This window comes from Delphinus delphis, chromosome 3 (genome assembly GCF_949987515.2).
Source record: "Delphinus delphis chromosome 3, mDelDel1.2, whole genome shotgun sequence".
NCBI lineage: Eukaryota > Metazoa > Chordata > Mammalia > Artiodactyla > Delphinidae > Delphinus > Delphinus delphis.
This window is the reverse complement of record NC_082685.1, coordinates 47797060-47817438: the sequence shown is the minus strand read 5'-3', so window position 1 is coordinate 47817438 and position 20379 is coordinate 47797060. Positions and strand designations below refer to the sequence as shown.

The 20379-nt window shown below is 42.5% G+C and overlaps 1 protein-coding gene across 4 annotated transcripts in view; it reads left to right on the top strand.

Moving 5' to 3' along the window:
- ARHGEF37 (Rho guanine nucleotide exchange factor 37) overlaps positions 1–20379 on the top strand; it is a 73533-nt gene that overhangs the window by 14115 nt on the left and 39039 nt on the right. The window contains exon 1 of one of the 4 annotated variants that reach the window (XM_060008549.1): positions 4455–4600. The exons of 1 other annotated variant lie outside the window; for it this stretch is intronic. The gene's annotated coding sequence lies outside the window, so the exon portion shown is untranslated. Of the gene's footprint in view, positions 1–4454; positions 4601–4647; positions 4830–11730; positions 11749–20379 lie in introns of those variants that run through there. 2 more of the 4 variants (XM_060008550.1, XM_060008551.1) reach the window with 2 other exon arrangements.

Sequence of the window (20379 nt, the reverse complement as noted above, 5' to 3'; positions counted from 1 at the left end):
GCACTGTCCCCACTGTGCTGCTAAGTACACTTCTGACACAGTTTACCCCTTTGCAACCTTTCTTTGCTCAACTCTGCAATTATAAGTGATTCCAATAAGAAATAAAAGGAGATGCTTGGGAAGAAAATATTGTTACTGTAAAGAAGTTCTCTGACTAGCTAAAATTTTAACAAGTTGAGTAATAAGTATGACAGCCACCTCTTCTGGTCTTGAGAGTTCAGCTCAGGTGCTGTATTAAGCATTTTACACAGATTATACTCTTTAATTCTTTCAGGGTTTTTTGGTGTTTTTTTGGTATTTTTTTTGGTTTTGTTTCAGTTTTTTCGGTACGCGGGCCTCTCACCGCTGTGGCCTCTCCCGTTGCGGAGCACAGGCTCCGGACGCGCAGGCCCAGCGGCCATGGCCCACGGGCCCAGCCGCTCCGCAGCACGCGGGATCCTCCCGGACCGGGGCACAAACCCGCGTCCCGTGCTTCGGCAGGCGGACCCTCAATCACTGCGCCACCAGGGAAGCCCTAATTCTTTCAGTTTTGGCCTATAGATTATTAGAAGACTTTATAGTGGACATTTGTCATATTCCTGGCTGTCCAGCCTCCAAATTGCCTTTATAAGTTTGGGGAACAGGCCACGGTGTGAGGTAGGCCCCTACATCTCACTCATGGAAGCCAAAAGGCCCTGGTATCAGTCTTTCCTGATTGTTGACTGCTTGGGACCCAAGCATGACTGATTAGCCCATCCGTCCAGGATTGTGATTCTGGAGATAGGGGTCAGGAGAAGCAGGCAGGGCTTCCATGGTGGCGCCAGTGGTTAAGAATCCGCCTGCCAATGCAGGGGACACGGGTTCGAGCCCTGGTCTGGGAAGATCCCACATGCCACGGAGCAACTAAGCCCGTGCGCCACAACTACTGAGCCTGCGCTCCAGAGCCCACGAGCCACAACTACTGAGCCCACGTGCCACAACTACTGAAGCCTGGGCTCCTAGAGCCCGTGCTCTGCAACAAAAGTCACTGCAATGAGAAGCCCGTGCACCGCAACAAAGAGTAGCCCCCGCTCACTGCCACTAGAGAAAGCCCGCACACAGCAACAAAGACCCAATGCAGCCAAAAATAAATAAAATAAATACATTAAAAAAAAGAGAGAGAGAGAAGCAGGCAATGTGTAAAATTTACTCTGGAAGTGGTGGTATTCAGTATCTGGTGGCAGTGATGGCAGCTGGGTCAGCTATGGCACCCAATCCCCAGGGCATTGCCAGTGTCCAGCAGCAGCATCCTTCCTATGGCGTGGTTTCCTCTTTGGGTCTGGCCACCCAGCCTATGTTGGTGCTTCCTGTATTCTTAGCCTGGTTTTCTAGTCTGCATTGATTCTTTGAGCTCCCTGATACTCTTTGAATAAATTCCTTTTCTGCTTCAGTTAACTAAAATCGGATTTTGTTGTGTACAACCAAAAGACTGGCTAGTACCTAGTCTTTAGGTAATGCTCAACCCAAAAGAGTCTGATGTTGCTGCTTTTAGTACAGATCTCTGGATAAAGTCATGGTCAAATGTGCACCTGGTCTGGGAGTTCTGTCTAGGTTTCCTTTAAGCCCATGCACCTCAGGGACAATATCTGCTGCCCCACCCTAAATGGACTATTCTCTCTCTTCCACAACTTCTTAATTCACACTCATTCACTTACCCAGTCAATAATCACTTATTGCACCTACAGGGCAATATGCCAGGCACTGAGAGGAGTCCAAAGGTGAATAAGCTGTAGCCTTGACAGTATACTTTGAAATTTTGAACGAGGTAAATATATTTTCTTAAAAGATAAATTAAGGACTTCCCCGGTGGTCCAGTTGTTAAGACTCTGCACTTCCAATGAAGAGGGCACGGGTTTGATCCCTGGCTGGGGAAGATCCCACATGCTGCGCGGTGAGGCCAAAATAATTTAAAAATTTAAAAACTTAAAAAATTGATCACTCTGTTGAGGGTAGAAGTGAAGGGGAACTCTTTTTATCTTTGAGTTAGTATCACTGGGGACAAGGTGATATCCATTTCTTTGTAAATGTTCTAGAAATCAATCCCAAAAGGCAATTGGATTCCTTTGTTAGAGGTTTCCAGTCAAAACAAACAAGTAGCTCTCCAGAGCTCTGAGAAAAGAATGCCTCTTTTGAAGCTGACAACTAGATTTCTGCTTATCAAAATATTTGTGACTAGGATGAAAGATGGGGAATTAGTGCCAGTGCATTAGAAATTTAACTCAAGATAACCCATAGTCCTAAAATAGAATCAAAGAAACATCAGTTTCAAATAAAAATATCATCTAGCTTTTCTCCTTTTCCTTAACTTATGAAATAAATTGTACTCCAGGGAAGCAGGGACTCCACTTCCTCTTGAACCCCTATATTATAGTAATTTGCCCGGGAGGTTTGACACTTCTATCTGAAAACACAGAATATTCAACACAAGCAAGGAAGAAGGGCACACACATATTAGAAATGGAAAGTAAATAGGTAAAGCAGATGATTCCAGACACCTGGGACAAGTGGTCTCTCTCTCTCTCTCTCTCTCTCTCTCTCTCTCTCTCTCTCTCTCACTCACTCACACACACACACAAAAGGAGCATAAAGTGAGGTGCGGAGCACTCACAAGACCCGCACCCACAAACAGGAAGTCTGATCTAGAAGTGAGACTTGTTTTGGGGGTCAGGTCTTCATTACCTGGGTGACTTTGGACAAGTCACTTAACCACTCTAGGACTCAAATTCTCTTCAGAATTAGAAGGAAATTTAGAGATCACCTAAACTTTAACTTTTGCATGACTCTTCTTTGAAGCATCCCCAATAACCCTCTCTAGTTGAATGCTGACTTTTTTTTTTTAATTAATTAATTTATTTTTGGCTGTGTTGGGTTTTCATTGCCGTGCACTGGCTTTTCTCTAGTTGCGGCGAGCGGGGGCTACTCTTCATTGCAGTTCGCGGGCTTCTCATTGCGGTGGCTTCTCTTGTTGTGGAGCATGGGCTGTAGGCACGCAGGCTCAGTAGTTGTGGCGCCCGGGCTTAGTTGCTCCACGGCATGTGGGATCTTCCCGGACCAGGGCTTGAACCCGTGTCCCCTGCATTGGCAGGTAGATTCTTAACCACTGAGCCATCAGGGAAGCCCTGAATGCTGACTTTTAGTGACAGGATGCTCACTCTCTCCAGGCAACTGATGTCATTTTTGAAATGCTCTGATTGTTAGACAAGTTCTTCCTTACATATTTGCAATTTGTCTCCCTATAGCTTTCCCCATGCTAGTGACCTCTAATTTCATGTATGTGAAGTCTGATCCATGAACAGCTCTTTAAGAAAGCTCTCAACTTCCTTTGCTTTTCTCCTCTACAGACTAAAACCACCCCCTCCTCTTCCACTGTTCTCATCCATCACATTCAAGATACAACACCATGCTGGTCTTCATATTTTTATGCATGTAGAGTAGTGCTTAAGCATCCTGAGGCCTCAGACAGTCTGAATTTGAGTACTGGTCCTGTCACTGAGTAGCTGTGTGACAGTGTGCAAGTTACTTTCATTTCTCTAGCCTCAGTTTTTCTCTCTAAAATGAGGATGATAATAGGTATACCTATCGTTAGAAAAGTTATGAATCTGATTGATGAGGAAATACAAATAAAATGTTTAGTACAGTACCTGGCACTGAGTAAGCAATATTACTAGTGCTATCACTAATAATAGTAATAACGTTCACATAATTAGAGTAAGAATGAATATTAGAATTGGAGGATTTAGAAAAGTTAATCTAGTCCATTTATCACTCCATAAACAAGATTTGGTTGCCCTGATATGAAACTTTCTATACTTTTCGTAATGATCACTTTCAAGTGTGTGTTCATTATCAGACACGCCCCAAGGGGGCAGGGACCTTGTCTGTTATGTTGACTGCTGAATACTTGGTGCCTAGAACAGAGTCCCACTCACTACTCTGAGTCATAGAAAAGGCAACTGGGGTGCAGGGAGACTGGCAGATTTATCTAAGATTGCGCACAGGGCTCCCAAGAGAGCTAGGATAGGAACCCAGAAATCCTGGGCAGCCGGCACTCAGAATTAAAATCAAGGTCCAGCCCTAAAGTTTGGTGATTCGGGAAGGAGCACAGATATTCAGGGATCCTGGGGTCAACATTCCCACCGGATGGCCTAACTGCCGGTCCCTGCTTTGGTGCTGAGTAGCCCGAGGGAGGAGTAGGTGCCTAAATGAGAAGTCGCGGGTAGGTGGGTCACCGGGCGCAGCATTGACACCCACTTGCAAGGCTTCGCGCTGGCTGCGGGCCAGCGCACGGCAGTTGCTGCAGTCGCCGGGCCACCCCGGCTGGGACTCACTGCAGGGAGCGTCCAGTGGAAAACAACCTGCCTCCAGTTGGACAATTAACAAAGGCGAAAGCCGGGGCCGCGCCCTCTCGGCACACGCACATACGCAGCGTGGGCAGAGCCGCGCCCGCCCGCGTCCTCCCTAGGAACAGCGCGCGCAGGTCACAGCGCGGCGTGGGGCCGGGAGACCGGCGCCTTTCTTTCCCTGGCTGCGCAATCGCCGGGGCGGTCGAGCTCCTTCCGGCAGCTGGCACCCTGCGCGAGCGGTGAGTCTGCCCGGGTGATTGGGCCGGCAGGATAGGGCCAGGGAGGGTCGCGGGAAAACAGCTGCTGATCAGATCCGGAAAGGGAGGTTGGAGGAGCGCTGGAGCGACGACGCCGGTCCGGGTTGCTCGGTAGCTAGCTTTGTGTCTTGAGTCTACTGGGAATGCAAGCAACCTGATCCAGCTGATGCAAGCGGGTCAGTTTACAGGTGGAAAACTGAGGCCCGGAGAGGTAAGCTGGCCTGTCATTGTTTATCCCTCTGCTTCAGTGTAGCATTGGGGGCGACTTTTTAATGACTCCATATACGTTAAAACAGTGGAATAATACAAACAATGGTTAAAAAAAATTCTTGACAAGGAAAGTATAATTATAAATAGGGAGTCAAGGCCAGGGGAAAAGAGAAAGGAAATCTGTGGTCCATAGGTGAGGTGCCTGGGCCAACAGCCCTCAGAGAAGTAGTGCCAAGACTGGGACTGGAAGCCAGAACTTACGACCCCTGCCGCACTGCTCCCTGGACAGCGAGCGCCAGGAACTTAGAGAATTGGGAAGCTGACAGCCTGCCTAGGTGCTGGCTCTTAACCTTCTTGGGATCACTGACTCCTTAAAAGTCTGGGTCCCCTCCCCAGGGTTCATACATAATCTTGCACACAGTTTCCGATTTGACAGCAGGATGAAGCATTCCTGCTGTAAGGAATGACTGAAGGCTGGCACTCAGGCTGCGCTGTTTCGGAGCAGTTTATTTGCTCCTGTAAAGGGAGGCGGGTGAAGGAATGAGTTCCTGCTCTGAGTTCAGACAGCTTCCGACGCCCCTAGCTGCCTGATTTTGGACATACTTTTTAACCTCTCCAAGGCCCAGTTTTCTTTGTAAACTTGAGGTAAGATTGCTTCGTCTTTCATGTTGTCGGACTACAGATGAACGTTGAGCCCAGTGCCCCGCTCGTAGTAGGTGCTCAATAAAAGGGCTGGCGCACACAAACCAGTGAGTCAAAGCCATGCCAGTTAAGAAAGAGTGATGACCTGCGGGAAGTTGGGCTGTATCCGAAATAAAAGAAAAAAAAATTAAAAAATTTAAAACATGCAAATATAAAGTCAGCCCTATTATGACTTATAAGCGGCTGCACATACCTTGGTGATAGTAACCTAAATAAGAGTGCACCTATTTAGAATAATGCCCAACACTCAATATTTGACCCTGGGTCAAATGCTGAAAGTAGAAACTACCAGACATTCTAACAAGGACAGATTATTGGGCCTCACATGCCCCTTTTGAATGGAGCCAGCATCTGTATAGTTGTAAATGAGAGGAAAGAGAAGGACATACATGGGAACCTGGGCGCCTCCCTAATCTTGCCCACAGATGGAGGCTCAGCTGAGTTTCTGCCAGGGTACAGGAGTTACTTGGCAGTTGGCTCATATCCCTCTTGGATCAGCAGCTTGCTGTGGTAAACAGTGCCTTGGTTGATTCTGTTCTAGAACAAATAAATGGCTTTTTATTTAACTGATTAGGGAGGGGGGGTGTTTTGGGTGCTGTAACTGAAGCAAAATGGCATTTGTTGAGCTTAATTGTCCAAAGCCTGTTGCTTATTGACAGGCTTAAGCTCTTTAAAATCGATGGATCCAAAATTATGAGGAGAGGGCCTGGGCAGGCCTACTTATCTATAAAAGGAGCTGCCCTTACCAAATACTGTGTTGTCTCCTTTCCCTACCATTTTAGGCCTTGCCAATAGAGACAGGGAAATATGGCTTATGGCAAATAGCTGTTATTTAATTTGGGTTAAGACACACACTACCTGTCTGGTGGTTACATTCCTCTCTGTGTATTTATAAGGGGCAGTTTTTCCTCAGAGAGAGAAAGAAAGAGAGAATGTGTATGTGTATGTCTGGAACGTCTTTTGCCCTCTGTCTTCGTAACCTCAAACAGTCATTTCTCAACCCAGAGAAGTCCTTTTTCTGCAAGCTTGGTGATTTTGGCACATTCCTTTCCTTGCTAGCTCTGTTGCCTAAATTTGTTTCACAGTAGCTCTCTTAGAAAGTTGTTTTTTTTTTTGCAGTACGCGGGCCTCTCACCGTTGTGGCCTCTCCCATTGCGGAGCACAGGCTCCTGACGCGCAGGCTCAGCGGCCATGGCTCACGGGCTCAGCCGCTCCGTGGCATGTGGGATCTTCCCAGACCGGGGCACAAACCCGCGTCCCCTGCATCGGCAGGCGGACCCCCAACCACTGCGCCACCAGGGAAGCCCAGAAAGTTTTTTTTGATTTGATCTTTAGGTTCCAAACTCTTGGTGTTCCATGGGACAACACAGAGCACACACAGTCATTCTCTTAGACAAAGGCTCTTACTTATTTGAAGGCAGTCCGTGTACCCCTTCCGTGCGTTTGCCTCTCCAGACTCACTGTCTTCATTCCTTCAACTATTCCTTAGGAGGACAATAGTAAGAGCAGACTTTCTTAAGAAATCTACAGATCGCTTGTGTCAGAATCACCTAGGGGCTTGTCAAAATGCCCCATCTGTGACCTACTGAATCAGAATCTTCCAAGAGTGGGGGCAAGAATTTGCATGCCTGATAAGTGCTCCTGGTGGTTCTTGTGCACCTCTGGTTGCCTATGTGTGTGTTGGGGGGTAGGAGACTATTAATTATTTATACATTTCTGTATTGTTTGTCTAGTTATGTAATCAGTGAGAGCCTCTTTTGTAATTTTTTTTTTTGGCTGTGCCACATGACATGTAGAATCTTATTTCCCCAACCGGGGATTGAACCAACGCCCCTTGCAGTGGAAGGGCAGAGGGAAGTCCTCCTTTGTAATTTAAGCAAACAAACATAAAACCCATGATGTCCAAAGAGAATATATTGGTGGCAAATAAGCACTTGAAAAGATGTTCAAGATCATTAATCATTGGGGAAATGCACATTAAAACCACAAGCAGATAAAACTTCATACAAAGACTGGCTACATCAAGTGTACATCAAGTGTACACTTCAAGTGTTGACCAGGTTGCCGGAACTCATACACTGTTGGTGGGAAAGTAAAATGGTACAACCACTTTTTAAAAGTATGACATTTTCTTTTAAAAGTATATACCTATCTGTGATCTAAACATTGCATTCCTAAAAAAAAAAAAAGAAATGAAAAATAAGCATTGCATTCCTAGGTCCAGCTTTATTGTAATTGAGAAACAGGAAGCAACCAGTGCATAGATAAACTGTGGTATATTTATATAATATAATACTACACAGCAATAAAAAGTAATGAACTATTGATACATGCTACAACATGGATGAATGACAAAATAATTTTGTTGAAAGGAAGAAGCCAGACAAAAAAGTGTACATACTATATAATTACAGTTATATAAAATTCAAGGGGAGTTTCTGTCTCTTAGCTGACCTCAAACTTTGTTGTGGCTTCCAAGAGTTGTGTGTCTAACTCCACTTGTAACAGTGTCATTGGCAATTTGATCACTATTCTGCCAGTGTTCATCTGTGCCATTCATTCATTAATTCAATTAATTGAGCACCTACTATGTGCTAGATCTAGAGTAGACACTAGGTGATACGTTGATGAATGTAAGAAACATGGTCTTTGCCCTTGTGGAGCTTCTGCTCTATTGAATGAACCAGTAAAACAAATTGAATAGGAAACATAATTATTGGGGGAAAGGAGTGGTTCTTTGGAAGGGGGATGACTTTCAGGGGAGACTTGTCTGGGTTTCGACAGAGGAATGAAGCAGTCAATTTTATGTTTTTGAATGACCACTCTGGTGCTGTGTATGCATCCAGTCAGGAGGCTGTTGTGCTGATTCAGGAGAAAAATGGTGGAGATTTAGGTTCAGGTGGTCTTAGAGATGGGAAGCACCGAAAGAACTAATGGCTATCCTTAATGAAACAGGGCAGATCCCAGAGGTTGACACTGACCAACACTCTTTGAATTTGGTATTTTATCAGTTTTTAGTCCATATTATTGTCCTATTGCTTCCCCATCGCCACATCTTATTCCATTACCTCATCTTATTCCTTATTCGTAAGGATGTCACGAGAGACCAGCAGTACCTTCCTAGTCCAGTTACACTAGCCTGTGGTATTCCTTTGATCTACTGGTATTCCTTTGATCTACTGATCTAGTCAGCTTTCATTAAGGGAATGAGGATAGTCTGGCATGACCTGTTTGTCTTTTTTCTGTTAACCTATGCTGGCTCTCAGTGATGTCTGTTTCATAGACAGATGGTCTTTCCAAGGGCTGATAGACCATCTGTTTTAATCAAGTGGCAGAAACCCAACTCAGAGTGGTTTAGGCCAAAGTGGGGTGGGGAATGAAAATGTGTTAGCTCACATTAAAAAAAAAAAATCCGAAGGGAATCAGTCTCCATCGTGGTTGGATTAAGTAATGCCATCAGGGCTTAGTCTCATGGTCTCTCCATCTCTCAGCTCCACTTCTTTGTTATTAGCTGCATTGTCAGTTAGGCTCTGCTGTGTAGTTCGTATTACTTATTATTATCATCATGATTAACTATTCTCACCATCTGCTTGAATATGATCAGCCAAGTGTCCTTAGACAACTTCATCCCTCTGATCCACGGTCATGCTACTCTTTCCAGTTTAACAGTAATAGTAACAAAAACAACAGCTACCATTATTGAAAGCTCACCACGTAGCAGACACTCTGCTATACACTTTACATGGATTATCATATGAAATCTTATAACAACCTTATAAGGAAGGTTATATAATTATCCCAGGAAAGCCAGCTGATTGATCGCAGAATCAGAATTTGAAATCAAGTTTTCTGCTTCCAGGGTCTAGGCTCCTAACCTTCATAGTGACCCCTGCAGTCACTCTTTAGGGCTAAGAAGAGGAAAGCAAAGCCATCAAATGGAGTGCCTATTTTTTACTTTTTCTGAACATGAATGTTAAAATTTAGTTGGCAGTCATAGTAGGGGCAGAGCTGTGGAGGTTATTCTTACAATTTTGTTAATCCCAGACGCTTCTGTGTTTTAGAGTTCTGGAAGCTCTTTGTACAGGACCCACCACTCTGACTCTTGTATGTATCTTTATTTATTTATTTATTTATTTTGCCATACGCGGGCCTCTCACTTCCATGGCCTCTTCCCTTGCGGAGCACAGGCTCCCAGCCGCTCCGCGGCACGTGGGATCTTCCCGGACCGGGGCATGAACCCGTATCCCCTGCATCGGCAGGCGGACTCTCAACCACTGCGCCACCAGGGAAGCCCCTCTTGTATGTATCTTTATAAACGAGGCTTGTTAGTCAGGATCCCTGTGTGGCCATTCTCATTTCCATAGGTATTTCCTCCCTTTATTCTTCAACAGGGTCTTTTGTTAGCATGATGTTTAACTTCATCTTCAACAGTCTTCCCATGAACCCTAATCCCTAGAGGTTTTGCTTCCTTTTTTTCCCCTTAAATGTTTAAATTGACCTCTCTCTGTAACCTGGGGTGGGAGCCTGATGGATGTTCATCTTTTCTTGCCATGACATTTTGCCTTCTGAAAGAACTTTTAAGATGATGGTTTCACTTTCCTCTGGGATCTGCTTACTTCCATTCATTTCTTTCTTTCTTTCTTTCTTTTCTTTCGTTGTGTTGGGTCTTAGTTGCGGCAGGCGGGCTCCTTTGTTGTGGCTCAAGTGCTCCTTAGTTTCAGCACTCAGGCTCTTTAGTTGTGGCATGCAAACTCTTAGTTGCAGCATGCATGTGGGATCTAGTTCCCTGACCAGGGATGGAACCTGGACCCCCTGCACTGGGAGCACAGAGTCTTAACCACTGAGCCACTAGGGAAGTCCCTGTCTCCATTCACTTCTTTTTTTTAAAGAGTAACCACCTCTTTTTTTTTGTTTGTTTTTTGTTTTTTGCAGTACACGGGCCTCTCACTGTTGTGGCCTCTCCCGTTGTGGAGCACAGGCTCCGGACGCGCAGGCTCAGCAGCCATGGCTCACGGGCCCAGCCGCTCCGCAGCATGTGGGATCTTCCCAGACAGGGGCACAAACCCGTGTCCCCTGCATCGGCAGGTGGACTCTCAACCACTGCGCCACCAGGGAAGCCCTAACCACCTCTTTTTTTTAATATAAATTTATTTATTTATTTTTGGCATTTGGTCCTCATTGCTGCATGCGAGCTTTCTATAGTTGCGGTGAGCAGGGGCTACTCTTTGTTGCTGTGCATGGGCTTCTCATTGCGGTGGCTTCTTTTGGTGTGGAGCACGTGCTCTAGGCATGCGGGCTTCAGTAGTTGTGGCATGCAGCCTCAGTAGTTGTGGCCTATGGGCTCTAGAGCACAGGCTTAGCAGTTGCGCATGGGCTCAGTTGCTCCACGGCATGTGGGATCTTCCTGGACTAGGGATCGAACCCGTGTCCCTGCATTGGCAGGCGGATTCTCAACCACTGCACCACCAGGGAAGCCCTCCATTCACTTCTGATTGGTCAGAATTAGGTTCACAGTATCATTTTCCTTGTTACTTCTGTCTTAAAAGGGGTGAAATCATCAGGACGTCCATAACATTTACTTAGTCCCTCTGCAAAACTTGGAGCAAATAACCAGATATTTTACATGCCCTATCCTTACTGGGTATATACTCAGAGAAAACCATAATTCAAAAAGACACATGCACCCCAATGTTCATTGCAGCACTATGTTTTCAAAAATTTATTTTATTTTTGGCTGCATTGGGTCTTCGTTGCTGCGTGCAGGCTTTCTCTAGTTGTGGTGAGCGGGGGCTACTCTTCGTTGCGGTGCATGGGCTTCTCATTGCGGTGGCTTCTCTTGTTGCAGAGCACGGGCTCTAAGTATACAGGCTCAGTAGTTGTGGCTTGCAGGCTCTAGAACACAGGCTCAGTAGTTGTGGTGCACGGGCTTAGTTGCTCTGCAGCATGTGACATCTTCCTGGACAGGGCTTGAACCAGTCTCCCCTACATTGGCAGGCGGATTCTTAACCACTGCACCACCAGGGAGACCCTCATTGCAGCTCTATTTATAATAGCCAGGTCATGGAAGCAACCTAAATGCGCATCGACAGATGAATGGATAAAGAAGATGTGGTGCATATATACAATGGAATATTACTCAGCCATAAAAAAGGAACGAAATTGGGTCATTTGTAGAGACATGGACATGGATGGACCTAGAGACTGTCATACAGAGTGAAGTAAGTCAGAAAGAGAAAAACAAATATCATATATTAGTGCATATACATGGAATCTAGAAAAATGGTATAGATGAACCGGTTTGTAAGGCAGAAATAAAGACACAGATGTAGAGAACAAACATATGGACAGCAAGGGGGAAAGTGGTGGGATGAATTGGGAGATTGGGATTGACATATATACACTAATATATATAAAGTAGATAACTAATAAGAACCTGCTGTATAAAAAAAATAAAATTACAAAAATGAAAGAACCCTAGAGCCCTAGAACCCTAAATAAAACAAAACAACAAGAAACAAAAATTAAATGCCCTATCTTTATTGTAGAGTCCTTTTTTTCCCGCCTTTAACTTTGTATCCTCACAGTCCAGAAAAATGCTTGGCATGAAATAGCTACTCCAAATATTTGTTGAATAAATGTGTGAATGCCCAAATTATTCTGTGCGAGTGTGGACAGAGGAGGAGAGAGGAGAAGAGAATTAACTGTTTTATCCTATCCTATCCTAGAGTCAGAAGCAGTCACTGCATAACATTCAAGAAACATTTTTTGTTTTTAGTACCCGCTATGTGCTAGACTGATTTTAGTTCTTAATTGCTTATCACAGGGCATCAAAGAGATCTCAGGACTGAGCATGGACTGGACTATATTGAAAGACATATTTTCCCAAATATGTTCTCCAAGACAAACCTCCTTATCAGACCAGACCAGGAAATGGAACAAAGGCACCCAGCCTGTTCTCCCAGGCTTTTAAGCTGCATTTGTCCTGAGAGTGTTGCAAAGATAGTGGATAACTTAAGCTATCTAATATTTCGTTTGTTTTTAACTTTTTACTTTGAAATAAGTATAGGTCAGCATGAAGTTCCAAGGATAGTACAGAGAGGTTATGTGTATCTTCACCAGGTTCCTCCAGTGGTTATGTCTTATCTCAATAGCAGGAAAACCAGGAAATTGGCATTGATATAATCATGTGTTTGATTGTTAGATGTTGTTTTATCACGTGTGTAGATTTCTGTAACCACCATTTCAATTAAGATGCAGATCTATTCTATCACCATGAAGTTCTCCCTGTGCTGTTCCTTTATTGCCACACCCAGGTGCCCACCACCCTCATCCCTAACCAAGTGACCACTAATCTGTTCTCTGTCTCTATAATTTTAGATGCTTTATAAATGATCACACAGTAAGCTTTTCAGGTTGTTCTGTTTTCAGGCAGCACAACTGGATGGTTCTTGAGGGTATCAGTAGTTCATCCCTTTTTATTTCTGAGTATTCTGTGACCTTAGATATACAACTTTTTTTTTTTTTAGCCATCCACCTATTAAATTCACTTAATAAAACAACATTTTGGTTGTTTTCAGTTTTTAGCTATTACAAATAAAGCTTTGACGAACATTCGTAGACAGGTTTTTATATAGGCATAAGTTTTCTTCCTCTGGAATAGATGCCCTGGGGTGTGATTGCTGGTAAGTGTATGTTTAGTGTTTAAAGAAACTGACAAACTATTTTCTAAAGTAACTGTACCATTTTACATTCCCATCAGCAATGTATGAGAGATCCAGTTTCTCCGCATCCTTGCCAACATTTCGTATTATATAATATTTTGGGGGGTAACAGCTTTATTGAGATATAATTCACATAATATAATTCACCCTTTTTTTTTGGCCACGCCGCATAGCATGCGGGATCTTAGTTCCTGACCAGGGATTGAACCTGCGCCCCCTGCAGTGGAAGCGCAGAGTCTTAACCACTGGACTGCCAGGGAAGTCCCTAATTCACCCATTTAAAGTGTACAAATCAATGGTTTTTAGTATATTCACTGAGTTGTGCAACCATCACCACTAATAAGTTTAGAACATTTCACCATCCCCAAAAGAAACCCAGCTACCACACTCCAAATCATTATCCCTTCAGCCCTGGAAACTACTAACCCACTTTCTGTTTCTGTAGATTTGCCTATTCTGGACATTTCCTATAAATAGAATCATCAAGTATGTGGTCCTTTGTGGCTAACTTCTTTCATTTAGTGTAATGTTTTCAAGACCCATTTATGTTATAGCACACATTAGTAGCTCATTCCTTTTCATTGCCAAATAATATATTTTTAAAGAAATAAAAATGTGTTTCTTTCCATTACATGGGCTGTAAACTAAGAGAATAACAAAATGCTGCTACGGAGAAGTTCTGCCAGGCCTGCTTGGAGGTCTGGATTGCAGTTAACCTAAGTGCTATTTTAAATATTTAGCAGTTCTCTATGAAGTATTATTTATGTTTTTTGTTTATTTAGCAACAGTTCTGAGTAGTGGAACCTGAGTAGCTCTCCTGAAATCCTATTGGGATCTTTCTAGAAAAGCAATGCACTGGGTGATGAATGTCAGTGATTCGGGCCAGGGACAGATCAGCAGGCCAAAGGCAGCATTCAGGAGCTGTACTAGAGCTGTGCATCAGATATGTTCCAGGATCTTTATGGGCCTTCTGCCTTCTGAACAACCTTGCTCTCGCCAAACACCTGTATATAAGCACTGATCCATGGGTCAGTGCTTATGACCCAGGACAGAAACTTCTGCTACTAATACATGAAGAGGACCATTTATATATGCAATTACATATTCGTATATGTATCAGCATTGTGAGACAGAGAGGAAGACACATGGATGGGTGCTCATCTTGTCTCCAAGAGCTTAGTGTCTAGCCAGGAAGATGAGGCATAGCCCTAAGTAACCTGAGTACAAGGCTGAATGGGATGCATGTCACTTTAAATATTAGGAAATATTTTAACTGTCCAGAAAAGAACAAAGAGCAAAACAACAAATGCCCATGTTCTTACTACCTAGCTTTGTTTAATTTGAACATTTTTGACATATTTGCTTCAGTTTTTTAAAAACCAAATAAAACATCTCTGATACTCAGCAATGAAAAGGAAGGACCTATTGATAACACACAACAGCTTACATGAATCTCCAAGGAATTACGCTGATTGAATAAAGTCAGTCCCAAAAGGTTATGTATTATATGATTCAAATATACATACTGTGTGATTTACATACATTCTTTTCTTTTTAAAGCTTTTATTTATTTAATTAATTTATTTATTTTGGCTGCGTCACGCGGCTTGTGGGATCTCAGTTCTCTGGCCAGGGATTAAATCCTGGCCACGGGAGTGAAAGTGCCGAGTTCTAACCATTAGACCACCAGGGAACTACCTACATACATTCTTGAACTGACAAGAGTATAGAAATAGAGAACAGATTCTTATTTGCTGGGGGTTAAAGATGGGATGGGGCTGGAGCCAAGTGGGTAAAAAGGCAACAAGAAGGATCCTTAAGATGGAACTGTTCTTCATCTTGACTGTATTGGTGTCAACAACTTGGCTGTGAGATTGTACTATAGTTTTGCCTAATGTTGTCACTGGGGAAGTTGGGTAAAGGATACACAGAACCTCTGTATTATTTCTTACAACTGCATGTGAATCTCTAATTATCTCAGAATTAAAAGGTTAACTTAAAAAGCCCCTCAGGTACCATTAAGTCCCCTTTGATACTCTCCCCAATTCTATTCCTCTAGCTCCCTTTCCAGAGGTCACTTTTATCCTGTGTGGATGGAAATAATCAATAAACAAAGTATAATAGGAATAAAAAAGAGTTTTATTTGGGCTAAACTGAGGACTATAGCCTGGGAGACAGCCTCTCAGATAACTCTAAAGAGCTGCTCCAGAGAAGCATGGTTTTCAGCACAGTTTTACATTATTATGTGGGAACAAAGAACATCAAACAGGTCAGGAATATATTCCTTCAGTGTTTCAAAAAACAGATCAGCACATACACAGTGAGTCAGTATGACTTTGGCTCCTGGGAAAGGAGTCTTATCATCGAAGCAGCACCAGTATTGGTGTTCTAGGAAAGGAGGCATTTAATCTTTATTTTTAACATGGACATTCTTTACTTGTGATCATTGTGCCCTTTTCTTTAATAATTAAAGCAGATATGACAATGTATGTCAGATAGGCCACAAACAGGCTGTTTTAGTTAGCGGAAAATCAAGTTAAATCATGTATAAGCCAGAATGACTTTGCTATACCTCAATATGTGAAAATTTCTTTAATCACTGGGATTTATTGCTAACCACTTCCATGAAAAATTTAATACCTGTGCTACATGTGTATGTGTCCCTAAACAATATCTAGCATTGTTTCACATATTTTAAACTTTTAAAAACTTTTAAATTTTATTTTTTTCTTTTCACATTTTAAACTTTTAAAAATAGTGTCATACTCTGTGTATCCTTCTGGGACTTGTTTATATATATTTTTTCCTGTTTACAGTGTTTGTGAGAATATCCATATTGATACATGAATCTATAGTTTATTTACTTTCAGTGTTGTTCAGAATTCCATTATATGGCTATACCACAAGTTATTTATCTACTTTCATTGGGGCTTTTTTCTAATTTTTTGTTATTTCAGCAGTGCTGCAATGAGCATTCATGTCTACATTTCTTGCGTGTATGTGGAAAGTTTCTTGAAGGCGAGGTATACCTAGGAGTAGAACTCCTTGGCCTGACTGTGTGAATTTTAAACTTTTCTAAATATTGCCAAGTTGCTCTTTAGGATGGTTGCAACAATTCACATTATCGTACCAGTATATGAGATTTCCCATTCATCTGCAGTCCCACCAACATTTTATTTTATTTTCATATTTTGCTGATCTCTTGGGCATGGAATGGTATCTCATTGTGGTTTTGTTTTGTTTTGCTGCACCACACAGCTTGTGGAATCTTAGTTCCCTGACCAGGGATTGAACCTGGGCCCTCAGCAGTGAAAGCATGGAGTCCTAACCACTGGATTACCAGAGAATTCCCTTACTAGGGTTTTAATAATTCGCATTTGCCTAGTTAAGAGTGAATTGAACATCTTTTCATTTGCATATTAGCCATTTAAATTTCTTCTTTTGTGAATTAACTTTTCGTGCTGGTATTAGCCAGGATTTAGTTGGAGATAACACGAAACATTCTATTTTAACCAGAAAGGGATTTAAAAGAGGTCTTGGGACTTCCCTGGTGGTCCAGTGGTTAAGAATCTGCCTGCCAATGCAGGGGACACGGGTTTGATCCCTGGTCTGGGAAGATCCCACATGCCGCAGAGCAACTCAGCCTGTGCGCCACAACTACTGAGCCCGTGCTATAGAGCCCACAAACCGCAACTGCTAAGCCCACGTGCTGCCACTACTGAAGCCCGCACACCTAGAGCCCGTGTTCCACAACAAGAGAAGCCACTGCAGTGAGAAACCCGTGCACCTCAACAAAGAGTAGCCCCTGCTTGCCACAACTAGAGAAAGCCTGTGCACAGCAACGAAGACCCAGCGCAGTCAAAAATAAATAAATAAAAATTAAAAACATAAATAAATAAAAGAGGGTCTTAAGAGCTTACCAAATTGGTGGAAGGCCTGGAGAAGCAGTCCACAGAATGGGCCTTAGGAATGAGTCCCAGGGACTTCCTTGGTGGTCCAGTGGTTAAGACTCTGCACTCCCAATACAGGGGGCATGGGTTCAATCTCTGGTTGGGGAACTAAGATCCCGCATGCTACATGGTGCGGACCCCCCCCCCAAAAAAAAAGTAATAATACAATAATACAGCTCCAAAGCTGCTCCAAAGAAGCCACTACCCTCTGTAACAACACAGAAACTGAAGAATTGGGAAGCTGCTGCCCCTACTGCTGGCTTCAAGATTCTATGACTTTAGCTACAATCTGTTGCCAGAACTATTGATTTCAGAACAATGCAGTACCTGCCCCATTAAATAGTTACTTCAAGCGTCACTTCTCTTCCTACTTATGTAATTTCTAAATTCTGGCTCACATGAGATCATCTGATTGGTGGAATCTTACAATCTTAGCTGCAAGGGAGTCTGGAAAGCTGGGTTTTAGCTCTCCAGTTTCAGCATTACGGCAAGATCTCATAGGAGGAGGTTAAAATTGACACTAAATGAACTTAAACACTGTATTTGCAACCATATCCTTTGTCTATTTTTCTTACAGATTGCCTTGTTTTAATGATTCATAGAAGTTCTTTATATAGTCTAGGTATTAAACTTTTGTCGGTTGTATTCACTACAAATATCTTCTGATCTAAGGCCCCTCTTTTCCTTTTTATTTTAGAATTGTTTATGAACAGAACATTCAAATATTATTGTAGTCAGATTTATCAATTTTTTCTTTGGGGGTTTGTACATTTTATGTCTTGTTGAAAAAAATTCTTCTTATCTAGAGAGTTTAAAAATATTTTCCCATTTTCTTCTAAGAATTTAGAGTTTCACATTTAACATTTAGGTCTTTAATCCATCTGGAGTTTATTTGGTGTGTGCTGTGGGATTGCATTTGTTTATTTTTTATAGGGGAGGCCAGTTATCTCATGGACCATCCTTTTCCCAGTGACTTATAATGACACTTACGTCATATATCAAGTTTCCATATTTACTGTGGTCTGCTTCTGGGCTCTCTAATCTGTTCTACTGATCTGTTTGCCCCTGTGTCAATACAATACTTTAAAATTATTATGACTTTCAAATGTATCTAGATATCTGGTAGGACAGGCCCCCCCACCTTGTTCTTCAGAATTGCCTTAGTCATTCTGAGCCTTTTTGTCCATATATATTTTAGAATCATTGTATTATGTTCTACTAAAAAAAAACCCAAACCCCCAAACCCTATTGGGAGTTTTATTGAAATTGTATTGAATCAGTTTGGGTCAATTTTCATCTTTATGATATTAACTTTTCCTATCCATGAACATAGTATATCTCTACTTGTAACTAGTTCTTTTTTGTGGTTTTGTTTTTGTTTTTATTTTTTCAGGCTGTGCCGTGTGGCTTGTGGGATCTTAGTTCTTGACAAGGATCAGACCTTCCCTGCAGTGGAAGCTCAGAGTCCTAACCACTGGACTGCCAGGGAATTCCCAGCTAGTTCTTAAATATATTTAGATAAGTGTTTATAATTTTCTTCATAAAGATCTTGTACATCTTTTTTTTTTTTGGAATGCGTAGCTTGTGAGACCTCAGTTCCCCAACTAGGGATTGAACTTGGGCCACGGCAGTGAAAGCCTGGAATCCTAACGACTAGGCCACCAGGGAACTCCCCATCTTTTGTTAAATTAAGATATTTAGGAAGGAATAAATATTATGTGTTATTATTAAATCTTTTTATTATTATGCTGCTATTTTTCCTTAAATTGCACTCTTAAAAATTGTTGTTGGTATACACAGGAATATGAGTTATTTTTGAATATTGATCTCCAGCAAAATTGAGGAATTCTCACTTTTTCTTACATTTAGTTTTTAGTTCACTTCAAAGCTGTAATTTAAAGAGACGGATAGTTCTACATTTGTGATGAGAAAGAGAGACAGGTGATTCTGCAACATTTGTTATGAAAAGCAGCCTGTCCTCTTCTCTTTCCTGCTCCAGCCACTACCAGGCAGTTCCTTCTGTTGTTTTCAGCTGATTGTTTTATAACACATATATACTGCTCTTTCTTGAGCTTTCGATTTAGACATTGTTCTTTAATTTCCACTATGGATGATGAGGCTTTAGCTCATTTTTTCTCCCTCTCCATCACGCTGTCCTCTCGGTACATAATATGAATTAGATCACTTGTATTATTACTTGTGTGGTTTCTATTTATAACTGAATCGGGTAGTGACACATAATTTTATCTTTTCTGCACAATTTTTTTAATAAAAATTGTTATAACAATTGTTTTTTTCTTTGTTTGTTTTTTGTGGTACGCGGGCCTCTCACTGTTGTGGCCTCTCCCGTTGCGGAGCACAGACTCCGGACGCGCAGGCTCAGCGGCCATGGCTCACGGGCCCAGCCGCTCCGCGGCATGTGGGATCTTCCCGGACCGGGGCACAAACTCGTGTGCCCTGCATCGGCAGGCGGACTCTCAACCACTGTGCCACCAGGGAAGCCCATAACAATTGTTTTTATTTGTTGGTTTGTTTCTTAGTTTCGTATGTCTTATCTGTGTAATTTTTTTAAAAAAAATATTTATTTATTTAGGCTGTGCTGGGTCTTAGTTGTGGCATGCAGGATCTTTAGTTGCAGCATGCAGGCTTCTTAGTTGCAGCATGCTGACTTTTTAGTTGCAGCATGCGGACTCTCAGTTACAGCATGTATGCAGGATCTAGTTCCCGACCAGGGATTGAACCCAGGCCCCCTGCCTTGGGAGTGCGGAGTCTTACCCACTGGACCACCAGGGAAGTCCCCGTCTGTGTAATTATGCCTACATAAGGACCACATTCTCTACTGATTCAATAAATTTGTTCTCAAGACATTCTAATACTCTAGCGCAGATTGTTTGCTGTCTGTCTGTCACCAACAGTCAAACTCAGAATTTCGTTTCACCTATCCTAGGGATTTCCTCAGCCTCTCTCACATATTAGATCACCAGTTCCCTGTATCTTGTATCGTGATTTCTTTATTTTGGTGGAACATAGTTTCCTGACAAGGAAACTATAAGGTAAATTCTCCAGGACTTCAAGGTTCTGAAATTTCCTCTCAGTGTGTTTAGATGTGATTTTTTTTTTTTTTAACTTATCCTGCTTGGGACTTGTACTTCCTAGACCTAAGAATTCATATCTTTTA